Source organism: Taudactylus pleione, unplaced genomic scaffold (genome assembly GCF_031769625.1).
Source record: "Taudactylus pleione unplaced genomic scaffold, aTauple2 ptg000710l, whole genome shotgun sequence".
Classification (NCBI taxonomy): Eukaryota; Metazoa; Chordata; class Amphibia; order Anura; family Myobatrachidae; genus Taudactylus; species Taudactylus pleione.
The window spans coordinates 2,865,392-2,893,069 of NW_028285112.1; positions in this window are offsets into that span (position 1 = coordinate 2,865,392).

Genomic DNA, 27,678 nt, shown 5'->3' on the forward strand with positions numbered 1-27,678 from the left:
AGAAAGTGAAGGAGGAACTAAGATGGAGCGATTCCGCTCGGCATGTGGGACTTGTGGATGAAGCCCTTCATTCGCTTTGCCAGGATTCCAGGGTGGTCAATCTGTTGAAATCAGACCACTACATTTTGGCCACCATGCTCGATACTAGGTTTAAACTCTAAACCCAGAACCCAAAGCACGGAAGGGTGGTTTTAGCAAAACCAATCCAGAACCAAAACACGAAGAAAGATCCAGATCCAAAACCAAAACACAAAACACGAAAAGTGGCCGGTGCACACCCCTAATCAAATCACGATAAAATCCCCTTGGTCTTATCTGCTACACATATAGATTTGCAGTATATTATTGTTAGCGCTGATAGCAAAAGTTTTTCTGTTCTATATACAGTCTTGCCTGATTTTGGGTCACACTGTATATATATATTTATTTGTCAATTGATACATCTTCTTTAATTGTCAGTTTTTCTTGTTTAAAATGTAAATATATTTTGTTTATTTTAAGACTGGGATGAAGATCTTCTTGTGTCTGGTTATTGTGAAAACACACATATCAGATTAGTAAGACAAAGGGTCTCATTCAGACCCGGTCACAAGCGCTGAGCACTTGCAACAGGGTCGATGGTTAGGCCCTGTGCACACGCAGTGGCCGCACTGCACATGCACAAGCCCCGGAGTGAGAGAGAAACTCTCTCGCTCCAGAGCTCACTACAAAAGGGCCGGCTGTCGATGTTGATCGACAGCTCGGCCCGTTTTGAGGGTGGGGTGGGGGGGTGGTTTCACAAATGGAGGTGTTCCTTAAGGAACGCCTACCATTTTGTGGGTGGCCACACTGACATCAGCAGTGATGTCAGTGGGGAGATTCCTGCTCATTCAGAGCAGGAAGCTCCCTGGGGCTTGTGGCTGCTGAGACCCAACCTTAGGGTCTCGTTGCAAGCACCGATGGTCGCGATGGTCTTGACCATCGCGACCATCACCCTGGTTGGTCGCTAAGCTGTGGGTGGTAACCCACAGCTTAGCTAGCGACCAGGAGGCCGCACTTAAAAATAGAAGCGGCTGCCCTCATTCAGAATGAGCACTCGCTTCTTGCGAGCACCTCTGAATGAGGGCCAAAGCATCTGTGGGACATTACTGACATGGCATTGCCTTGGAATTCCTTTTTGTCCAGTTTCACTCCAACAGAGGTTTTTGAACCAAGTCTTGATGCAATGGAAGGTAGAAAATATAAACATTTAAGAAATGATTGATTGGACCAAATCAGCACTTCTAAAATCCTGCACTTTGGTAAATATACACTTAGGAGGGAGAGACTTGGGTGACCTACATGTGCAGGGTGGCAAGTGGAGCAGTATGAGCACAGTGGCTACAGGAGAATTACACTTTGGCAGCTGTGGTTGGGCATTTCTGACAGATCTGATGTGAGTGTCACTGAAATTCTGATCTAATGCAATCACACAAGGCAAGTGGTTAAACCCTGTCAATGCTCCATTTTTAGAGGTAGAAACTATAGCCACAATTAAGTCCATGAAATCTACCTGCCCCTTGCTGAGATGAATTCCCAGCCCTATAATATAAAAAGTTTAGAAGCATTATCTTTCCTAGAATTACAGATTTTCCAATGCTATACATAAAATTTCTACCTTTAGTTCAGACATTAAACCTGTTACTACTGTATATCCATTTTATATAAAGAGGGACAGGATTTTTCACTGCAGCTGCTACAGGCCAATCAAGCTCTTGAAGGTTGAATTTAAAATTCTTGCCAAATTGTTTACTAATAGATTTAATGTCTGGCTCACACTCACTTTAATGTCTGACTCACTTAACAGATGCATCTGGATCAAGCTGTCATCATCCCCAGTCCTCAGTTCGATGACAACACCAGAAGATTGAATGATCATTAAATTTCACTAACTGTCCCTGAAGTTATGGATTTAGATGCAGAGAGTCTTTGATCAGACTGACTGACAATTCCTAGCAAAGGCTCTAGAGCCCTATGGTTTGATGGGGAATGCTTAGCTGGGATACTGGCACTATACAGCAATCCATTCACATCAGTACTGCCCACAGATCCTTCTCTTCCCCTTTTGCCATCAAAATGGTACTCAACAGGGTGCCTTCTGCCACACCTCATATTTAGCTCTTACCATTAAGCCATTTTCTGACAGATTCTGACAAGACCAAGTAATCTCAAGAATCAATATGGCAAATATTCTCAAGTTCTGTTGTCAATATGATAAAGCCATTAATAAGACTACAGCAATATACATCTCTTCACATGTATCAAAATATATCCAAACATAAGCCCTCTCCTCTGTGCAAAGCCATCTCTCATTCACACATATTATGTACTCCAATTTGTAGTAACAGGCTTTTTTTCAGGCAGCGCTCACTGTATGGAATGCCCTCTCTTGCACAACATTTTGCTCTAGCCACCAAACCTTCAAGCATTCCCTCAAAACTCATGTTTTCAGTCAACCTTATGTAATTCCAGAATTACCTACTTAGCCTCCCTAAACTGTTCTATTTGAATAACACCCCTCTACCTAGTTCACACAAATATTAAATGTGTTATTTTTCTATACTTAATTTCCTAACTAGAGATTGACATTGCTATGTAACTGGATCATAATTTTTACTTTATCAATCCAGCTGGACCAATATGCATGATTTAGCACTTAACCTCATCTATTAAATCCTGTCATCTTATAGATTGTAAAATTGCAAACAGGGCTATCTTCTCTGTCTTTTTATACCAAGTCTCATTTTATTGCTGTTTGTTCCTGATTGTAAAGTTACTAAATAAGTAAATAAATGTTAATGCATGTAAAATAAATAATAAATATGAGACTGGATAATAGAAATGCACCTTGATATACACTGAATTAAACTATGGAGAGGCAGTAGTGCAAACAAAGGCTTTTTTCTGTGCACATCAAGAGCACTTCATAAATGATACCCAATAAATGTAATCTTTAACCATTGCTTATCTTTGCTTTTTCTTTTTTTGTGTTGTATGTTTCAAAGATGTGTATTACTACATATTTTGTTTGTTTTATTCATACTTATCCATAATTATTATGAATGTATAGTATTTTATTTTTGTTTAAAAAAAAAGATTTGCCCTTTTGTTCTACTTTATCCTTTTATATATATTATGGTGGTTAAGTATTAGACTTCAAGCAGTCGTTTCATTTATCCTCTCATGCTAAATTACACATCTGTACATCTGTGAAAAGTTATAGACTGAAGGAGGTAATTGACAGTGAAATGTCTTCAGCAATATTCATGCTAGCTTATACAACAGATGTTGTTTTACAGTTTTCAAGTATTCTGTCTGCATAAATAAATGATGACACATCTTAAATACAAAGCATGATGTCGAACCATCATCTTGTCATTAATGTGATAAAGATCAAGTTTGGAGATATTAAAGAAGAGCTTATTTGCATTGAAATTTCATGTGTATCATGTTTTTCAATAGAACACACAGTTGCACCGATACAATCTTTTGGTTTGCCATTCCAGAAACAGCCATTCAGCACTGTATTTGTAAAAAAACATTCAGTGTATTTTATAGTTTAAGAGTAGGTCTGGGACAATGTTCAATTCATTCTTCTGCATGGTTTAAGACTGAAAACAGGTTCAAAGTTAGCAAACGTCATCATTTTACCAAATTACATCAGTAGAACACATGCAGAAATTGAAACTGAATGTAGAATGTGTGGTCTATTTTGTAAAGCAAGTTTAAAATTGTCACTTATCTTTAATAATGATACTGCACTGAGTTATACCATTGTCTCAATGTTGCCCAGTTTACCTTACTTACAGTATGCAATGTAAAGATGTACAGTAAGTACATTTTATAGTATCGGTAGCAATAGGAAGAGCTGGTATGCATTAAGAATAACACAACATTATAAGTAATGTTAGTTCTAAGACAAAATAAGGCAGAATTTGCCATAAGCCCTATGTTTTAGTCCACTGAATAAAGACAATTGCAGAGGAAAAACATTTTCTTCCATCAAAAACCACATCTTCTTGATTCCTTAATAATACTATCTATATTAATACTGAACCTGTGTTTAATAACTTCAGATTTGCCATACAATGTCTATCTTAAAAGCATTATGTTTAGTGCAGTTTAACTGTAAATTTGCCTCTGATCTTTGTTTTATACCATCAGACATGAAACAAAGCTATGAAAAAAGTAACATTTCCATGAAAGCAAAGAGTTCAAATTCAGTATAAATTTCATCTAATCTTAATTTTTTACCTCAGCTTTGTTATAAAATATATAGATACATTTTATATTTATTGATTTTTTTTTCCAATAAGGTAAATGGGATAGGGGAAGGGAAGGACAGAAGGAAAAAGTGGGAAGGGGGGTAAGGAGTGGAAATTTGAAAATACATCTACGCATGACATAATCACAGGTTAGTGTTGTTCAGACAGTTAATTGGCCAGTAAAGGCTACAAACATGATATTAAGAAAAGAATTGTATGGACAAACTCGATTCACCAAATACATACACACACACACAAGAGGACCAGCAGGTGTTATGGTTAATGCCCAGGAGGCTGTTAGGGTAAATGCCCAGGAGGCCTTGGGACTACATCCCATGAGACATGGGTTGAGGAGCATTGTGAAAGGACAGCCATGGGGGTCAAATGGAAGAGAAAAGAACAGCCTTATTGTCAACTATGATAAATATATTTTCCATTTGGTAGGTGAACCCTATAGCCTCCATGACAGAGGTTGCAGAGGGGGGCAGAAGGGATTTACAATTAAATGATATGTGGCATTTGACTGCATTTAAGATATGCCAAATAAGTTTCTGTCTGGATTTAGACAAACCAGCAATAGGTCTGGGTAAAAGAGAGTCAGTTGGGGAGGCAGGCAAGGAAACATCAGTAATCTGGAATATAAATCAATGAACCTTTGCCCAAAGAGGAGGTAATTTTTGTACAAGACCAGAATATGTGGAGCAGAGTACCCTCCTCACCACAACCCCCCAGCAAAGGTCTGATGATGAGGAAAATATTTTATGCAAGCAGCTCAGGACCGTGTACCAGCGCAGTTATATTTTTTTTCACAATTCTCATGATGATGGACCAAAGATGTCAATGAAACTACTGTAAATTGGACCAAATCTGTTCTCAGTCATCAGTCTCCATGGCTTCCCCTGTGTCACGTTCCCAGAACACTTCATGAGAAGGCAACAGAGATAACTCTGCTCATTGAATGGGTGATGCTTGGAAACCACATGAGGTAGAGTAGTCAACCATTGCAAGAACATTCTGTCTATTGCAGATACAGGGGTCTATTTACTAAGCAGTGTTAGAAGCCAGAGTAAAAAGTGATAAGGAAGTGATAAGGTGCCAGCCAATCAGCTCCCAACTGTCATTTTTCAAACACAGCCTGTGAGATGACAATTAGGAGCTGATTGGCTGGCACCTTATCACTTCCTTATCACTTTTCACTCTGTCTCCTAACACTGCTTAGTAAATAGACCTGATAGCCTTTTGTGCAGTAAGGATTTATAACTTTATAATCTACTGTATACCAGCTCACTGTGATCCTTCATGCAGTAACTTACTGCTGCATAATTTCAACTTTTGAAAGCAACACTATGCTATTAATTCCACCTACCTATGCTTATTTTGATTAATTACAATCCAACTGATATTTTATTTCAATATTAAATTAAAATGTTGTTATCATATATTGAGCTAATTTATGATATATGTTGTCATCTTTTAATCTTATTTTTATAAAAACAAAATCCATTGATTTATTCTTAGTCCACTTGATGTCCTGGAAGTAGAAGCAAAGCTTTTAGTATTATTTGCATATTCAAATCTTGTATCCCAGAAGACATACTAGGGGTTTGAGGTCACGGTCGAATCTCCTGATGGTGTACACTGGGTAGAAATTTGACCCGGGGAGTCTGTTCTGGGCTTTCCACTGGATGGATTTGGATGACATCACATAATAAAATTTAATAACTAAGATTTAAACCTGGGCAATTCTGGGTACTTCAGCTGGTATGCTATATAATCACTGACTATGCTAATATTCAATAGTTACAGTATATAACTGATAATTTAAATTAGCTACCAAACAGTGTGTTTATATACTGAATTTGCTATATATGGGATAGAAGTGGTTGTATTTTATAGGGGGCAATGTTGCATTTATATTTTATTGCAAGTACTTGGATTGTTTATTATACTGGTGTGTGAGATACCCCAACTCAGATGCTGCATAGCAATTACGTCACAGTTTACCTCTCTGTCAAGTACACAGAAAAGTAAACTACAGTAGGTAAATGTCACCCATTGTGCATAGATATGCAAAATTCATCTCTTACTAAAATAACAACAAATATTCAAATATAGCAATTATATGCGTATTATATAAATAAGCACTTCATTATCTCTCAATAAAATGACAATGCACATCACACAAACATAATAATTGTATGTGTAACATTCAGCTAAGCACTTCATTACAGTAGTTTATTATATAGTATATTAAAGGACAAGTTGTGTCCCAATACTAAGGTAAAGTTTATGTAACCTCAGCAACAATAATTAACTGCTATCTTTATAATAGCACTTGTTATGTGCAAAAGTAACTCTTCATATGTATTTCTAGTTCTATGGTAAGGCAATAGCCAACAAATTAGATAGAGTTTGTGGGTACAGTGTATAATGAGTGACATAGAAGCAAGCATAATTTTAATAGTTTGTAGTTAGTCACAGGTTTTTATTAACATTCATAATGAATTTGTTAACATTCATTAGAAAATAGCAATTCATGCTAACATCTGCACTGTTCATATACATTTAAAGCATCATTAGTTGTTGGCAATAAACATGTTCTCAAGAGAACAGCCAGTGTTAAACAGCTACAGAATTTCTACAAAGGCGGCATTATGTGAACATTTGCTAGAAAGAGCAAAGTTTGGGTGAACAGAATTTGTGTTGTGCCAATTAGCTGTTATTATTATGAGATCTTCAAAAACAGTAATTGTATATTAGAATAGCCATCTTTTCACAATTATAATTAACAATGAGACATTTTTAAAATATTGGTTGTATACGTGATTTTTTAAAAGACAAATGTATATTGTGCAATTATGGCAAGAATCAAAGCCTAAATAATGCCATATAAATGCATCTTTGTGACAATTAAATACTAATTGTATTCTTTAAAAAAGATCTAACAACTGGGCACATTCTGATTTCCAAAAGTGAAAGCAAATACTGTAAAATCTCCTTTTGTAAACAGCTAATTATCCTGGAAATACATCTGATTTGACGCATAATTTCAGAGAGGAACACATGTGTGTGTCAGTTGCTTGTCATTTTTTATTAAATGAATTTGACATATCAGCTGTGCAGGTTATGGGGTCTATTTACTAAGCAGTGTTAGGAGACATAGTGAAATGAGATAAGGTACCAGCCAATCAACTCCCAACTGCCATGTCACAGGCTATGTTTGAAAAATGACAGTTGGGAGCTGATTGGATGGTACCTTATCTCATTTCACTATGTCTCCTAACACTGCTTAGTAAATAGACCCCTAAATCAATTGAGAATTTGTAATGTGAATCATTGGCAAATTGTTAATCTTTACATGGTGTCCCTCCCTAATACTTAAAGGAGAACTTTTCCTGTATGTGGGTACACAAACAGCTTATTACTGTTTTTTATTTATTCTTCATGAAAACATTATAGAATGACCGGGAAAAGTTACAGTATTAAAGTCTCTTGAGAATCTTCTGCAGTGAACAGCTAACAAAATCTTAAAGCTTAAATATTGTTGACACTGAAAACCTGGAAAAGGGACATTAGTTTGCTATCACCCGCTCAAATACATTTCACAGTGCATATTTACTTGTTTACTTGATGAAGACCATATATACAGTATATATATATATATATATATATAGAGAGAGAGAGAGAGAGAGAGAGAGAGAGAGAGAGAGAGAGAGAGAGAGAGAGAGAGAGAGAGAGGTTGGTGTGTGCTACAGGTTAAGTTATCACATTTAAATTTTATTGTCCTCTTTGAGACACAAAATTGAGACAAAAATATTATTTTAATGTTAAATAAATGTGCTGCCAAATTAATAACAACCTATTCCATATACAACAGGCACATTTCATTATATTTGCTGAAGGAAGTCAAATTCATACCAATCTCATAGAAGACAAATATTGGGGTAATCTGGTTATCTCATTGATCTGTTGCAGATATAATTTCAGCATGAAATCTGTTAAATTCAGGACCCTCACTTATTCGGCTTTATAAAAATCACTTTTGAAATTGCAAATCAGTTACAAATCAGTTAAAGACATATTTTTGTCTGAAACCATAACATTTTGTTTTGCATATACACGGCAAAACATTTTTTATGGATGTATGTCTATCACAGTTACAGATCCTTTTCAACAATATGAGATAGAAAAAAAATGGTTGTCTAATTGTCAGTCTTTACGTTTCTGCCAATATATTAGTCCAGTAGGTATAGCTATATTTAGTAAATATAAAATGTTAATATTTTCACTAAAGTGTTTTAGAAAGCATTAGTAATTAGCTACTGAAAGCACATGAAGGTTTGAGCAATGGTTAATATCAGTGTGATAAAATATAGTAACACTTTACATTTTGCCAGAAATATTAGTCATAATGTATACGGCACTGCTTATAGGTTATTATATATCAGAATCAGTGCAATTAGTGAATAATTGCCAAAACCCACAAATACATACATTTATCAAAATTGAGAATAAATGAAGCAATGCTAAAAGCTCATTAAAAATAATATATATGTGTAGCCAATCAATTAATGTATGAATCAACAGAAATTGATGCAGATCTACTTTGACAAAGATTTCACAGTCAAAATGCATAAACTGGATTGCTGGATTTGCAGTACTGACAGTTTCAGAAGCCTTATTGTATCAAATACCTGGGAGGATAGGATAGAATGGGAAAGGTGACTGGGTCTGGTTGCTCTGTGCCAAGGAGAGGAGAGAAAGGTGACTGGGGCTGGTTGTTCTCTGCATTGAGTAGAGGTGTAAGGTGATTGGGGCTGGCTGCTGATTGCAGAAAGGAGGGGGCATAGGTGATTGGGCTAGGCATGGTGTGCAGGAGGTGTGGGAAAGAATCAAAGCATAAATAAGGTGATTGGGGCTGGCTGTTGGTTGCAGAAAGGAGGGGGTTAGGTGATTGGGCTAGGCACGGTGTGCAGGAGGTGTGGGAAAGAATCAAAGCATAAATCAGGACCAGCTGCTTTGCAGGTGGGAGATTATGGGTCTGGCTGCAGTGAAGTGAGGGGTAAAGATGATTTGAGCTGGCTGCTGAGTGTGGTGGGGTTGGGCTGGTTGCAGTGCAGGGAGGAACTGTTGACTTGGAGTGGGGCAGCTTTGCTGGGGTGAATGTAATAGGGGGCAGCCATGCAGGGAGAAGATGATTTGGGCAGGGTGTTGGATGCTTGGCAGTATCAGTCAGTCTCAAACACATGACTAGCAGCCACCAGAGTGACCGGCATTTTATAGACAATGTCAGTTTGATAGAAGCAGACACCTGGTCAAACCAGTGAGTATTATTGCAGAGCACTTTGAATTCCCTGCTGAGATTTTAATGAATAAATTAGTGACCTCATAAGCTCATGCTGTAATAGCTACCTCTGGAATTGCTCAAACTGGACCGAAAAACTCTTTAATGACAGCAGTGCCAGGGCTAATCCCCACAACCCCCCCACAACAAAAAAAATGACAGAAAATCCCAGCCCTTCTATATGTCACACATATGGCTAATTCCCCAGAAGTTCACAGAATCCAATTGTCTATGGGGAGAAGTAAAGCCATATTGCTCCTCTAAAGTGAAGTCATTTACATTTCACCTTGCAGAGTTCACTTGACATACACAACATTATGAAAAACTCTGTTAAAATGGGGCATATTTTAGCAAATGAAGACAAAAACTAGCAACTTTCTCGAAAACCTTAAGCCTTAAAGAACCTGAACTGAAACAGAAGCTATATAACAAAGCAAAGCACTAATCTTAAATTATCATCTACAATGAGTTCTGCATTCTCAAAAATAAATAAACAGGAAGAGGACAAAAACAGTGAACTTTTCAAATTTACGTTATTCCATTTTTTTTGTCCTGAAATTTGTCATGCTACACAGAGCAAAAGATCTAGCTGGATATTTCAGCTCAGTACATCTAGGAATGTTTTGATTTGTAGCCCCTCAAACACCATCCCTCCTAAGATTAACATGGCAGAATGCTGTTTGCTTAATTCAGTCGTAATATAAGGGCATAACAGTGTCATAAACTGGGTGACCATCTGGGGGGACTGGTGGGCCTTCCCCCTGGTTCCTACCACCAATACCTGTAAAGCTGCACAATGGCAAAACTCCTCGTGACCATAGAAACACTGGCCTCTGGACACCAGCTGTCAGGGGGGTCACAAAGAGATCAATCTATAACTGATTCTTGCACCTTGGTGATCACTGCAGTGGTGCAGGCAGTGGTTATAGATGGATCTTTCCTATTCATTACTGTGGGATCCATCCGGGCAGTCGCTTGCTGGTACAATTGAAACAAGGCACGCATGATGTCATGACTGCACCACTGACAAAGAAACCAGTTGCAATGTGAAGAGGGGCAGTCTGAAGACACAGGAAAATGTTAGTTTCTGGGCTGCATGGGGCTAGATGTGGGGGCTGACTGAAGAGACAGGAGGGGTGCTGGCTGGGGAGACAGAAGGGGTGGTTGCTGGAGAGACAGAATGAGTGCTGGCTGGAGATTGGGAGACACTGTGAGGCTGTAGTTGCAGAAACATGGGTGGGGGGAAGGGCTGCCTATCTTGTCAATCCCGTTCCCCAATATTTCTGATGGCAGCCCTACTTAATATATATATATATATATATTTACCATTGTATAGTACCATTGTTCCAGATATCTTTTTCTTAGACCGCTGCAGCTACAGAAGGTATATAGTATATTGAATGGGTGCATGTTGTGCATTGTGGGCCCCTCATTGTAGTCTGTGCAGCTTAAGACAAAGGTGACACTTTCAGGGTTTAAAATAAGGGAAAAAGAAACTGCCAAAGAGTGCTTGGAGAATAAAGTCCCCAAATGAGGTCCAGGGATAAAGTCCTGGTGGGGGTACAGTGGGAATAGACTGTTGAATTATGTAATACTAGCTATAACCAACAATAAAACAACTTTTAACGTATATCATTTGATATAGAATTTTTATTTAATTACCAAATTAAGACCTCTAAAGTTAATTTGTGAGACAACACTCACAGTATGTGCAATAAAGATAAGGTACTTTTATATTTACAAAACAAAGTGCATTAATTGACAGAATCAAGTCAAAAACTCTCAATTTTATTAAGATTGTAATATTATTATTTTTTATTATTTTTTTATTGGTCTCTATAAATATTTTTAATCATTAGGGAAACATTTATTATATATGATGTGAGGACCATATATATATAGCCATAAAACAATAAATGTTGCTCCCTGTCATTAATATATTTTTTAACATCAATTATCAATTAATATTTACCCTTTAATATAATTAAATAGTTTTGCTCTTTTAATAAAACTAAACAGTAATTTTCCCACTGACATTTTAATAAACTTGAATTTCTACCATATATCAATGTTATATGCGTCCTTATTTAATAAATAATGATGTATTAAATAAATAATTTTTGGGACAGGTTTAAAGTGGTTTCTAAGAATAGTAAATCTAGTGTTTCTATAAAACATTTATGGTCATTCAATATTCTATTCTATTCTAAAGTGTGGTTTCTCAGTGGTTTTGCTGCAGATTTGAGATGAGTAAAACTGCAGCAAATCCGTAGGGGTTGATTCTGTGTTGCATGCACTGCAGATGTCTGACACAATGGAGTAATCTTTTTCTTCTGCACATGCATCTAAGTCGCAGTTCGCAAGGTGCACCAAGTGGTATTTGAGCATCTAAAGATGCTCAAAGTGGGCATGTAAATCCTTGCATATGCAAACATACAGATGTACATCAGGGAAGGATTGTGATATTTGCATAAAGTTACAGAAGCAATACCAGCAAAAGACGCACACAAGGATGCTGCAGCATATGACTCAGAATCAGGCGCTTAGTGTGGAGTATATGTCTGTACCCCTGAGCAAAGCACACACCCACATGGACAGTGACTGTGATAGCTCCTGTAAATTAAGATTTCTATTATGATTACATCAGTAAATAAACACTGACAATGGAAACCAGGCAAACAGAAGTTAAAAAGTTAACTGCCAAATATGAAAAGAATACTACCAATATTGAAAAGATATTGCCAGTTTGCCAACTATGTTAGCTCTATATTTGGTGCGATAGTGGTTAACATTACTGTATCAAAGAGCTGGGTCATGGACATGACCAGGACACTGTTTATGTGAGTTTGTTAATTCTCTCTAAATTCATGTAGGTTTATTTTGGCAGCTTAACTTCACAGTTACCTTCCATATGTTTGAGTTGTGATTGCAAAAAAGTAGGGGTCTTGGAGGTGTTATTCCAGCAGGTGTCAATTGTATTTAAATGGATAACTGAAGGCTGTGTTTAAGCCTGATAGTTTGTTTACAGATGGATTCACATTAAGGCCCTGATTCAGACCCACTCGCAAGCGGCTGTCCGCTCGCAAGTGGGTCGATGGTCTGCACTGAGCATGCACACGACGGAGGGAGCTCCGTCGTGCGCATGCGCCAGACGCGACGAGCGAAGGAAAGTCCTTCGCTCGATGTGTCTGATCAAAGGGGGCGTGCTGTCAATGTTGATTGACAGCACGCCCCATTTGGTGGGCGTGCCGGGGGCGTGCCTCACTGATGGGGGCGTTCCCAAGGGAACGACTCCCGTCAGAAGCCGGCCCACTGACATCACTAGTGATGTCAGTGGGAGTGATTTTGGCTCTGATAGAGCCAAAATCACTCCGGGCCTTGCGGTTGAAAACCTCAACCGCAGGCTCCGGCTCGCAGTTTCGATGGTCGCGATGGTCACGACCATCGCGGCCATCAAAATGCACGCTCATATAGGCTGTGGGTGGTGACCCACAGCTATACGAGCGTCCAGGAGGACGCTCCATTTTTATGGAGGGCGGCCCTCATTCAGAGCTTGCGCTCTGCTCAGAGCGTACGGCTCTGAATGAGGGCCTAAGTTCATACTGGTCAAAGAGCCTGACTCAGTATGGATTAAAACTGTGATTGCAATAGCGATTACGCACAGCCTGATTCAGCAGTGCAAGCCAGTGCACTGATGAATGCAGATTCCCGATGTTCAGGAATCTGCGACCGCAAATGACCCGTTCTGCACATGTGAAGAATGGGTCTGCGAGCCCGCATGTTAACTGGCAGCAGACTGTCAGTGATTGACACTCTGCTGCCATTTGGGGGCGGGGAGGGGGTGGCGACAGCATCTGTTACCCAAAACAGAGGTGTGTCACCAAAATTGGGGGGGAGGTAAGAGGCAAGGATCTCCGTTGGCTGACTGAGATTTCCTGGCTTCTTCCTCTAAAATGTGGAGGCTGGCTGCATGACCCCATGGGTCACCTTAGCCGGCCAATGTTAAGCAGTTTATCAAATGCTGCATTGGACAATGCAGCACGGATAATTAATAGACAGGAGGCGTGATGCCTCCTGCTGCATTACCATATCAGCTGCCTGCATGCAGCTTTGCAATTGCAATCCTTGCTGAATCAGGCCCTCAGTCTCACTGTGAAGACATGCTAATGTCTGTGATCGCTATGCCATATGCAGCCTATCATAAGGATTCCCCCATTACCTTTCACACATCCATAATACTTAGCAAGACTGTGAAACCATCGGCAACATCAAGTACAATCACATCCTCACGCACACTTGCACAAGGTCTGACCTTACTCAGGAATTGCTAACCTCATAACACGCTGTGAAAGCCCAAGCTGTGTATGCCATCGCAGTGGATAATTTATGCATGCCCCTGTAACGTCGTTCAAACACACTGGCATGCCTACATTTTTCCAACCACCCCTCTGTCACCACCCCCAAATGGTACTTCCTATCAATCACTCTGTGATGGGTCTGTGTAGTCTCTGCGATCGCAGTCCCGACCACAGTGGAGTGTTCGCAAATGCACACTGCAAAGCATGCACATGCGCAGAACTCAGCAATTGGCCAATTACATGCATAATCACAGTTGTGATTGCTGCTGAATCAGGCCCATAGTGCAATTTATTGTATTTTGGGCATCCAGGTGAATCAGGCCCATAGTGCAATTTATTGTATTGTGGGCATCCAGGTACCCTGCATTCCAGTATGCATCTAGTTTACAAGAAGTTATTGAGGTGAGATGGCTTGAATATTGAGGCATACTGTATATCAGGATTCACTAAAGGATTGTTTGTTGTAGACAGGGAATTACTTTTTGTTTCTCTAGACCCCTAGTCATTCATCTAATGCATAATGTCCTCAAGAAGCAGACATCCTTGAATATGGCTATAGTGTTTGTTTAAGGATAGTTTAATGGAGTTTTTAGATGAGTTTATGTTTGTTTGTATGGTGGCATTATTGAGTTGAGCCATTGAGTTTATGCTGTTACCACCCTTCCAGGGATCAGCAAGCCCTCCTGACTGGGTGGTTTTGAAATACAGTAGGATTGTTCACCTTTGTTTGAGTTTGTATGTTTGTGTTTTACTTGGTCATCCTTTGCTAAGCCAAGAGTTTCTAAGGTAAAGTTCTGATGAAAGTAGGCCATGCTAACTCATCAACCATAGATTGTCTAGGAAAGCTGAAGGCTGTATTTATGCCTGATGGTGGTTAAACTGTAAAGTTATGATGAATGGTGCCTATTTTGTGTCAGTGTCATGTTGCTTTAAGGTTTACATTTAACTGAGTGTTTGGTGAACAACAGTTGCTGTAGAGCCAATTATTGCTATGGGAGGTTCAAAGAGGCATTGATTTCAATATATCATTTTAGACAGGTTTACCAGGATTAAGCAACTTTGTTTCTGGTCTTCTCCCACCTTCCCCTCCCCCCTTCCCCAGAGGCCACCAGATCAGTGTACAGACATTACCAAATCAGGACAGGCTGATGGGTAGCAAAATAAATAGAGGCTCAACTCCATGCACCAGCAGAACTGTAGGGGTGTCAGAGTGCTGTTCCATCTACTGGATCTAAAAGGGATTCAACTACTTGAACCTGCAGAATCTACTTCATAGAGCGGTTCAAATGCTGTCATTTTCAATGAGCATGGTAAAAGGTTTTATTCTACTGTATATCATGTAAACTTTCTGTATTAATAAAATATTAATGGTACTGTGCTTATCAATGCAAACACCAGTCTGTTTTGGCTGAATTAATATCAACACACTTATATATAATAATTAAAGTCAAATTTAATCATTAATACTCTGAATGACATGTGGACACAAAGAAACATATGTGAATGTAACTTGGCATGGAATATTTTCACCAGATACCTGGCATATGTTTTTCCACTTCTCAGATAGGTCTAACCAACATGTAATCTTTCTTGCTCCACAAGTGAATATCAATATATCTCCTTATGATTCACAATTAGGATCTGGGTCCTCTGTAGACACACATACACATAAGGTCTACACTGCAGGATTTTTTGAATGGCCATAATGATTAGCCATATACAGTAGCACACACTGAAAGTTGCCTCCTGTGGTATAGCTTGACCTCCGTTGGATGTATAAGGGAGGGAGACCACCTGTAGCTACAGTCAATTGGGATATATAATGTAAGTTGCCTCCTGTGGCATAACTCAACCCCCATATGTTCTATAAGGGAGGGAAACCACTTGCAACTATTACCGTCTTACCACAATCTGGATGAATCAGAATCAATGTTCATACAATGCACATTGAGCTCCACAAATCTATATAATCTTAATAGCTATTTTATATATATATCTTATGATATTTTAATGCAATCGTATGCTTACAATGTACTGTACTAAATGTTATTCAGAGTATTAATGATTCAATTTACTTTTCTTATTATATATAAGTGTGTTTATAATTAGGGATGTGCAGGCTTGGTTTTACTCGGATTTACTCGGTTCTTATCGCCACTTTACCGCAAATTCGGATTTATTATATTGGCTACCCAAAACACATGATAGGCGATAGCCAATAAAATGCCGTTTAAAGATCCGAGTAAATCTGAGTAAAACCGAACCCGCTCACACCAAAACAGACTGATTTTTGTATTGATAAGTGTAGTACCATTAATATCTTATTTTGTGATGTTTTGTTTTCCTTTATTGGATGACATTTCTTACTAAGGTGTGCGGCCACAGGCATACCTGGGTGTCTGCAGCTGTTGATAATTAGTGATATTTTTCAAATTAAAAAAATATATCCATAAAGATCTCTATCAGCACCTGAATAAGAAGTACAAATCAAAATTTCCTGTAATACTTCAAATTAAATGATTCTTTGGTTATGTTATACTTGCAAAGTTTAGCATTACTGGGCCTCAAAATGTTCCTTCTTATGCCAAAAGCTACCCAGATAAACACCAACCCTTATATACAGTATAAATATTCATCCATAGTTCGCTCCATTGTGGTTACATATGGCCTTAACACCATAGCACCATGAAATATTGATCCCATGGAAAAACTATCACAGGGAAAACTCATAAAATTTGCTCACTTAGAGAATGTTTTTACTAACAAAGCAGCTACGAGACAAACATCTACATATACTGGTACTAAGTATGTCACCCTCACCACCAACCAAACACTGAAACAATTAACAAATGCACATAAAGATACTTAATCTTAGTACAGTACCAAGATAGTTATATTATTGATTGTGGAATTTAAAGTTCATTACTTGGATCAAGACCATGGCAGTCTGTGACTTAATATCATGTTCTGAAACTTGCATTAAGAACAATTTTTTTTAAGGACATGAAGCATTAGGAGGTATTAAAATATATAGAGAGTGAACCGTCATTCTCTAAACCTTCTAATGGCTGATGTGCATATATGTAGTTCAGAAGGGGTGACTCAAGGGGTGGGCTGACAGAGCACTAGCCTGGGGTCTCAGGGCCTGATTCAGAGCCGCTCATAAGCGGCCGCTCGTTCGCTCTGAGCGATGTTTGCACAACTGCGCATGCGTATGGGTCGTAATGCACATGCGCAAAACAGTCATTGCGGTTGGAAATCATGCGCTAGGAAAACAGTGAGGGGCTGCTAATTTGATTGACAGAATGTACCATTTGTGGGTGGTAACAGGGGCAGGTGCTTGAAAATGGGGGAGTGGAGATCCGAACGCAGGCATGCCTAACGGTCAAAAGGGCGTTTAATGGGAGTGCATAATTAGTAAAGGAGCATCATCGACCATGTCACTTGGTTGTCTTTTAGCCTGAACTGCGCGCAGTGATAGCGGGAAGAAAATCCTACCACAAGCACTGCGTGCAGTTCAGATGCCTTTCGATGTTCCCGATTAATCTAATAAATACCGGAGATGACATGTGATGCGAACGGCAAAGGGGCGTCTTTACAAAATAGCGAGCGCTTTTTTCGGACGCTCGCTCAGACATAGAGGCGTCAACACACCGCAAAGAGAGAGCGCTCAAATTAAATATCCGGCCCCTTTTTGTGAACAAGCGTCCACAAATAGCATCCGGCTCTGAATCAGGCCCTCAGTCTGTCTATTTCAATTCATCTTTTTTACAGGTCAACCCCTCTGGTGCTCTGCCCTCATGTGTCCCATGCTTGACTTGGAGAAATCTCTGCCTATAGCACACTGGCAATTGTAGAGGTACTGTTGCTGCTTAGCATGCATGTGAGTGGGGCCTGTTCCATGATTGATGTGACCCTTCTCCCAGACTGAGCTGTGGCTGCAGTATGGAATTTGCCAGTGATGACATCACGCTCTCTGTGTGTGGCTATGCCTGGTGTAATGCAAAAAAGAGAAGAGGAGGAGCAGGCAGAACACATTTAACTAGAGGAACAGGAGGTCTCCAAATTATCTGAAAATAAGAGGATCTCTCTGGCTGGAGGGGACCTGGGAGCAGGTTTGCTCTTGAGGTGACACGAGGCAGGAGGCTGCAGTGACAAAGGGGTGCTGGAGGGGACACAGAGAGCAGGAGATCATAATGACACAGATAAAAATAGGCTTTAGAGACACAGGGGGCTGGAGTGAGAAGGGGCAGAAGGCTGGAGTGATACAGGGGGTTAGAGGCTGGAGTGACACAAGGGGAAGGAGACAGGTAAGACACAGAGGGATGGAGAGGACACAAGGAGTTGGAGGCTGAAGGCAACACAGGGGGCTGGAGAGACACTGGGGAATGAAGGGGACACAAAGCAGGTGGCTGGGCTGACACAAGGAGAATGTGGGTGGACTGACACAATGAGAAGGAATCTAGAAAAACACAAGGGTCTGGAAGGGACACTGAACAGGAGGCTGGAGTGACACATGTGGAATGAGGCTGGAAATACACAGGGGGCTGGAGGGGACAAAGAGAGCAGGAGTCTGGATTACAGGAAATTGTAGTTAACACAGGACATTATGCTGAAGTGACACAGGGGTGAAGAGGATGTAGAGACACAGGCCAGGAGGGGACACAGAGCAGGATGCTGGACTGACACCAGGCTGGAGTGACACAAAGAGCACAAGGTTGAAGTTTCATATGGGAAAGGAGACTGGAAGGGTTGGAGGGTACACAGAGAGCAGAACAATAAAAATAAATAAAAAATTGCAGCGCTATATATATTCCACAGATTTATTCTTTAAAATGTATCACATTAAATATAAAAATAAACAAATAAGATTCTTACAGAAATTAATAGACAAATATACATGGCACTCATTAATTCAAATAATGGACATGCATGTCAAAAATTAAAAAGCTCATATACAAACAAATAAGATTCTTACAGAAATTAATAGACAAATATAAATGGCACTCATTAATTCAAATAATGGACATGCATGTCAAAATGTAAAAAGCTCATATACAGTATGTAAGCATACACCCCATTCAGGAACCATCACAGTTCATGATACTGCATAGGTTCATTAGTGCACAGACAGTTCCAATTGGAAATGACAACTTTACCGACTTGAAGTGGTTCCAATAGTCCTGTATAGGTAGTGGTCCTATTGATGGAGCCGTGTGGGACTTTCCGTAATAGGAAGAATAAGTCTCCAAACAGCTGCAGCTGTGAGATAGTCCACTTGAGGTGGAAATATTCCCAGCCGCACCAAATTTGTCTGTTAAACCTTGAATCAACTGAAGATGTTGAGCAACTCAGTAAATGATTCCAATGAGCACTGGGATCCAAAAGGATTGTTCCAATCACAGTGAAGTGCAGATGAAAACGGGGGTGCCCCCACTTCAGGCACCCCCGTTTTCATCTGCACTTCACTGTGATTGGTGCGGCTGGGAATATTTCCACCTCAAGTCCACAACCATCTTAAGACACTGTGGACTATCTCACAGCTGCAGCTGTTTGGAGACTTATTCTTCCTATTACAGAAAGTCCCACACAGCTCCATCAATAGGACCACTACCTATACAGGACTATTGGAATCACTTCAAGCCGGTAAAGTTGTCATTTCCAATTGGAACTGTCAGTGCACTAATTAACCTATGCAGTATCATGAACTGTGACGGTGCCTGAATGGGGTGTATGCTTACATATATGAGCTTTTTAATTTTTGACATGCATGTCCATTATTTGAATCAATGTGTGCCATTTATATTTGTCTATTAATTTCTGTAAGAATCTTATTTGTTTATTTTTATATTTAATGTGATAAATTTTAAAGAATAAATCTGTGGAATATATATAGCACTGCAATTTTTTATTTATTTTTATTGTTCATTGAAGAGACTGACTATCTCTTATTCAGCAGCTGCTTGGAGAAACAACCTTTGTCAGCGCTGTGTTTTTTAGTACCTTTTGCCATCACACAGAGAGCAGAAGGCTGGAAACATACGGGGCTTGAAACTTGAGTGACAACAGGTAGCATGGGTACTGGAAGGACAAAGAGGGCAGGAGACTGGAGTGACACAGAGCACAGGCTTGGGTGACACAGGAAGGAGGATGCTTTAGGGGAGACAGAGGGCATGAGTCTGTTTGAACCTCTGTTGTATTATGATTTTAGTTATATCCCTACACAAACAGGCATCTCAAGGACCATGTTATCTCCTACATGATTAGTGAATGCTGACTATAGACACTGTCTACCCAGGAAGGTTCAACTTCTTAAGATGTTCCCCATTGCAGAGAAACTACCATATATATATAAGGTGTATTTTTATTTTGTATACACAAAAACAGTATATTTTTTATAAGGGGTAGCACCAAAGGGACTTTTTACCCTGGGCTCTACTTTGTCTAGAATTGGCCATGTACTGTAGTTGCAGTATAACATAAAACCCTATACCTCTAAAATAAAAAAATGGATACTTGAATTTGGGCAGACAATTGTCAGCTATTTATTTTAAATCATAAATTTAAACTAAAAGTGAAGAAATGTATGGTGGAAAAGAAAAAGGATGACCAGGGTCAATGTCAATGAAAACCATCAATGAACCACAAACAATAAAAACATGCATTGCATGTGCATACCACAAATGGTTCCAAATAACAAAACAAGCACAACTCAACCCTCTAAGATCATCCAACTGTAAATTCAACAAAGGTGAGTACACCTAAAATTAAATAATTTCACCAGAGTTGATAACCTGCCATTCTTTTCCAGCCAAAAAATAGCAAAAGACATGCAAAAAAACATCTACCAGAAACAGGGTAGGGAGGGTAGGGAAAATTCACAAATCAAAGAGCCTTTGGCCCAACAATCAGAGCTTTATAAAAGTTACACACAAGTCACACCCACTAAAAGTCAGCCACTGCAGGAACTCCACCGAGTCTTTCCATATTTTTAAAGTGGCAATTATTTTATAGGAAAATTCAACTTGGTTTTGCCTTAAAAATGAATACCACTTTAAAAATACAGGAAGATTTGCAAGAGTTCCAAGAGTTCCCACAGAGGCTGCATCTTGCAACCTATTACATAAACCCCTAAGACTCTGGACCTGATTCAGAGCCGCTCGCTAGATGTGATTGCTCGCTCCCAGTATATGCAAATCCAGCGCACACCCAGGAAGGCAGGCAATTGCACAGCAAGGCATTAACATGCCCACTATATCTTGGTGAGTGATCACTTTGTGTATGCAGACACCCACCAGCCATTCATAAGACACCCACTTGCGCACTCCATCTCCTGGAAGTGCATGAAAACATTGGTTCATCGAGCACCATCGGATGCGATCACAGTGCTTGAGGTTGACTATGCCTGGCTGCAAGCACTGCAGTCACTTCAGTGTGAAATACAACCAGGTGACGTGTACAATGATGCTGCCTGTTAATTATGCATGCCTATGAAATGGCGTTGAAACATATAGGGATGCCTGCGTTCATACCTCCACTCCCCCGTTTCTAGTGGCCTGCCCCTGTTACCACCCATAAATGGCCTCTTCTGTCACTCAACTGGGGTGTCTATGCTGAGCGAGCAAGTGCTTCCTGATCTGTTGCAGTGGTTCGCGCATGCGCATTGTGATTCATATGCATGTGCAAAATGCAAATATCATCCAGCTACGAGCAATCACATACTAGCAAGTCCATCTGAATCAGGTACTCTGTTCATAGCCCTGAGGTTTAATTTACTTCAGTCTCATGGCAATCCTATGGTTTTACTTCCTTTTACAACATATACCTTGCTACAGCTATCTAGATCAATAAGCATGAAAACATAATGTATACTGTATATCTATCATAGCACACTGGGTAAATATTGATAGTTGCATTATCAATAATAGGAGTATTATTATTGACAATAAATTAACATCATCAGGTTCTGAGATCACCAGACAAAATATCCTTATTCCCTCCTACTATTTGCTCCCCACAGTGTTTTTCCAGAGAAAGTGTGAAGAGTTTTACATGTTGCTGTGCTAACTTGAAGAAACCAACTTAAAAAATGTTGTTTACATATTTATGTCAAGTTCTAAAGATGCGAAAGAAAGAGGTAGTTTTGTACCTATGAAATCTGTTTGGAGATCTGAGGAGTTATGTGGTTTTCTTTCTAATTTGAGAAAATATATGAGTACGCTAGCTGTCAATCTAACATCTGTCTGAAATTTGCTTACTTTTCATGCTGGGCTACCATTCCAAGAGAAGAAGAGGTAATAGTAAATATTGAGAAGAGCAATCTCTAAACTTGGAAAATGTCTGCGTACTATATAATGTATGTATGTATATATATATATATATATATATATATATATGTATATATATATATATATATATACATACACATGAGGATGGAGACCAAGAGTCTGTGTCCTGAAATAGTAGCAGATGTCAGGTTGGGTACAGGATGCCGACAGTCAGAGTCCCAATGTCGGCATCCCAACAGGATTAGGATACCGACACCTGTTGGTCAGTATCCTAAAACTTTCCCTACCCCTAATCCTAACCCTCCCTCCCTGCTGTCTAAACCTAACCTCACCCCTAGTGCCTAAACCTAACCTCCCCCACCATACCCTAAACTTAACCCTCCCCCCTTAGTGCATAGGCCTAATCCTCTCCCTAGTGCCTAACCCTAACCCTCCCCCTTATCCCAGTTCTTACAGCCGGAAAGCCAGTGTTGGGATTCTGACAGGTGTCATAATTCCGGTGCCAACATACTAAGCGTAAACATCCCAGCTGTCTGGATCCCATAGATGTTGCCCCGTATTGACTTTCTGTAAGTATGTACTAGAGGTGTTAGTAGAACACTGTGAAAAATTACAGCACAATTCTTCTTTTATTTTTGCATATATTGAATTAAAAACAGTACAACATCACTAAAAGTTGGAAACAACATCACTAAAACTTGAAAAATGGAGAGTACTGAAAAATGGAGAGTACTGAAAAATTGAGAAGAAAGAATGAGAAAGAAAGAAAAAGAAAAAAGAAAGAAAGAAAGAGCTAAAAAAAAAACAGTAGAACATCACTAAAAGTAAAAAAAATGGAGAAAACTGAAATTTGAGCCGTCATTAAATATCTGAAAATGAAGAAGATGACGCCTACTGAAAATCAAATGAAAGAAAAAAAAGAACGAAAGAAAGAATGCATTGGCTCCAAAAAAAATTGCTTTACAGGTAAGAATGCTAATGGAGTGAATGTGTACCTATGTATGATTTACATTTCTGACACTCTAAGGGTTCGATCCAATTAGGTGCGAATTGCAAGTAGCAAGCTTGTTTCTTTAAACTCACACACTTTGCCACGAAGTGCGCTCCTGACAATTCTCCAATCCAATTAAAAATGCCTATTGGCAGTACTCTCAGCGGATGGGTGCAAATTATCTGCCAAATGAGATTTGCGAGAAATGCATGAAAATGTGGGGAGAACATCCTGGACCCCCCAAAATGGATAATTTTGTTAGCAGAACTGAATAAACAGCTGTTTGTGGGCATTAGGAAGGTATTGTAGGTTTTGAAATGGTGTCAAATGGCTGATTTGTGTTTTTTTGTAAATGCAAGAAAATGTTAAAAAAACAAACTTTTTTTGTTTAATCTCAAAGAAATTAAATGAAAAATGCAAAACAAACTAGGAAAAAGGGTGATTTTGGGGTACTTTGAGGGCACATTGAAAAACTAAAAAATTATTGTAATTAAATTTGGGGTGCCTAAACTAACGAAAAGGTTGATTTGGGGGTAATTTGAGGACATTTCTTTTTTACCTCAAAAATTACATGTAATTATTGGACTATGTTAGCTAATTAGAAACATCCAATTGCCTAATTGGTCATTAGGGGGGGTGTCCAAGGAGTTCAGCACAGTGTCCCCACATTTTAACCTTAAAAATAAAGATTTTCCTTTCGATCTCTCACCCTCAGGGAAGTGCGAATGGAAACTTGCGAATTCAGTCTGACTGATCAGTGCGAGTTGCTAATTGGATTGCAAAATGAATTTGCTATGCAAATTCGAAGTGAAAATCACAACTCGCACCTCGCATCTTGCAATTCGCACTTAATAGGATTGACCCCTAAGTGTGCAAAATGCCTTATTGCAATAACATGAATAGTTGGCAGAGAAATGGTAACATTTTAGCCCTGACCAGTACTACCAAGGCATGTTTAAATAAAAAATATAAATTGCAAAAGAGATGAAAACATTGTTTGTGTAAATCACAAATGCAAAGTGTGTCCATAAACAGTACATTTTGTTTATCTTGCAGAGCTGGGTATATCACAAAATGCATGCAGGTTTACTCAGGACAGAACTTAAGCTCACAGTGAAATTCTAAAATGACAGTACACAATTCACATAAAATATACTACAAGACTGGACAGTGTTATAATTATTTATAAAAAATCAATACAAATTAAAAAACCACAATAACATTTAATGACAGTTGCTATGAACTCTGAGCCCTGACAAGAATGTTAGTGATATTACTTCCAGAGAGTTTTGGCAAAACACATCTACAGTCTCTAAACACTTCTGTTTTTTATGTTCTTATTCATCAAATGCCACCTCATGATGAAAACAAGGACCCTTATGAAAATTAATCAATAACATCACAACATTATTGACAACCAAAAATGTATAACAGAATGGAAGAAAGGAGAAAAACACAAAAGGATGCACAGTCCACAAACTGCAACAGCAAAGATAGCAAGGATGTCCCAAAAAGTTCAGTCATAAAGATGAAAAATTATAATGCTTATTATATTCTAAATAAGATAATCAAGTGTTGTCAAAAAAATGATTTCATCATGTTGGTATATGCACATTGGACCTAACATGGACATTTTTCTGATTTTTCACCTCAATAAAGCTTAAAATCACTATGGCACATGCACATGACGTCCTCCACAATTTTAACCAATGCTGTAGCATGCACAGATCAGACTGTAGCCAATGTGCAGTTGGAGTGACAACAACCATAAGAACTGAATATGGCACCCACAGAGAAGGTACTGAAGTCTAAAAAAGGAGAGAAAGTGGAGAGAAGAGCAAGATAAAGAGTGGCAGGAGTGAAACAGAGAAAGACATAGAGGGGCAGGAGAGTGAGAGGTGGGAAGAACATGGAGGAGGGGAGAAGAGGAGAGAGGAGGTAAGAGAGACAGAAGCAGGAGAGAGAAATATGGAGGTGATTAGAAAAATGAAAAAGGGTAAAGATAGTGTGGTGTCAGAGGGATAAGGAGAAAAAGACTGATTAGGAAGTAGAACAGAGTAATTGAATAAGAGGGGAAGAGAGAGGAGGAGACACATAGTGTATGGGCACTGAGGAGGAAGGAGATAGAAAAAAATAGGCAGCATTGGGGACAACCGCTATTAACTGATAAAGTGACATTTTCATGTAAAATTATATAAGAACAAAATGCAAAAACAAAATGAAAGTTTTAAGTGCAAATCAATATACTAATCTTTTGCCTTCCCTTTTAAAAGATAAAAATGGAATCTTCTTTTTGCTATTGATGAATAGCAAACATTGCTGTTGCCACAGTAGCAGAGTACTAATATTAGTGAAAGGTATTCAGATGTATACAACCAATTAGAAGGGGCCAATGATCATCATCATAATTACTTTACCTTTTGCACTTGTGACTGAGCAAACACGTGATCTGCTTCTTAACATGTGTATGTGTATACATCTTTATTGTGATCAACATGGGATGCATTTTGAGTAAAGATGCCTTTCCTGTACTTGGCTAGGCTTATATAACCCCTCCAACCCTTATGATGCCACCCTAAGCGGAAAGGGTCATAACATCAAAATGCTTTACATGGATGCATATGAATTGTGCAAAAATATGGGAACATACATTTGTGTCCAAATCTACACTTCCTGTCCAATTGTCTTTTTGTGAAATTTTTGCCAAGAGTATGCTGTATTAATGAGATGTTGCCCTCTCTGGGCCTGATTCAGTAAGGAATGCACGGATGCACTAATCAATGTATATGTATGGAGACCGCAGCACAAGATGCAGATGACCAGCCCCATACTAATCCACCCATCTACCTTTACTAACAGCCTGATCAGTACGCAAGATAGCATAAACATCAATAACATCGAGAACCATCAGACCCATTAGTATAATAATGGTTGACCTGACCTGCCGCAGGAATTTGTCCGCTTCCTGTGCACAGCTGATGGTTTGGCTGCATATTCTGCCACATTGCATTAATTATGCACACCCCCATAACGGCACCCCCCATCACCACCCACAAATGGCACTTCCTGTCAATCAATCTGCGTACACACTGTGTGTAGTCTGCGTACCATAACCCTATCGCACTGGCTATTTCACACACATGCAGTGCAATGCATATGCATGCGCAGAGCAAAAACATCAGCCAAGAGCATCCATTCTCTCCTTTGCATTCCTTGCTGAATCAGGCCCTCTGTCCAGTAGCATTATTTAAAAAAATGCTGAATCAAGATTTTTTACATTGACAATTTTCCTTAACCTTATAGGAAATTAAGAAATCACTAACAACTTTTGAATTGTATGGAATTTAGATTACTATTTTGAAATAAGCTATAAAAAATATGTTGCTGTCTGGAAATATTTCTTACCATGAGGTCTGCTGCAGCAGTAGAAAGATATCTCAGTCTGTCCACTTGCACTTGTTTTGTGTTGGCAGTACAGTATGTAGCATCTTATAAATGTAATTTTAAGTTATTTTGATAATATAACATAAATATACTAGGGATGTGCGCCGACCCCCATGTTTTGGTTTTGGATCTGTATCTCCTTAGTGTTTTGGATCTGAATTGATTTTGCCAAAACCGCCCTTGTGTGTTTTGGTTTTGGATCTGTATTTTTTCTAAAAAAGCATAAAAAACTGCTGAAATCACATAATTGTGGCCTGTTTTTACTCCTACAGTATTATTTACCTTAATAACATTTATTTCCAGTCATTTCCAATCAATTTTGACCACCTCACAGCTCACAATATTGATTTCATCAAGTTTAGGCTAAAAGGTTGCATAAAGCTAGCTGGCTGACTAAGCTAAGTGACAGCAGTGGGTGGCACTAACATGTTGCAGTTCAGCTTCCAACATGGCACATCAGGAAACATTTTTTTTTTTATTAATCAAGACTGAGGCCTGAGGCAGTTGGAGTATATATGTAGTTGAAGGTAGGAAAAGGAAGGGTTGATTCACAGTAAATTTATTTTAAGTTTTGGATTCCGAAGCAAATTTATGAGGGAGGAGGGGAGAGCATGGGTGAACAATATGACCCATGTTTTGCCCACAAAATCAACTTGGTGGCTTAGTATATATTTTAAAATCAAATTGGCATGCAGGAGATGATGTCTGTGGCCATAAAAATTTCTGGACATTTTCGGCATTCAGCAAATGCATGTCGAAGACTTCAGCGGCTGTGGCAGTTCAATTACCAACATGGAACATCAAGGAAAGAGAATGGAACTGCAGTGGCAGACAGGATGGCAGTTTAATAAACTATAAAATTAAAAATGTCAGGCAGCAATGACCCAAATAACACATAATGCAAAGAAAAGAAGGTGCAAGATGGAATTGTCCTTGGGCTCTCCCACCCACCCTTATCACATAATCGACA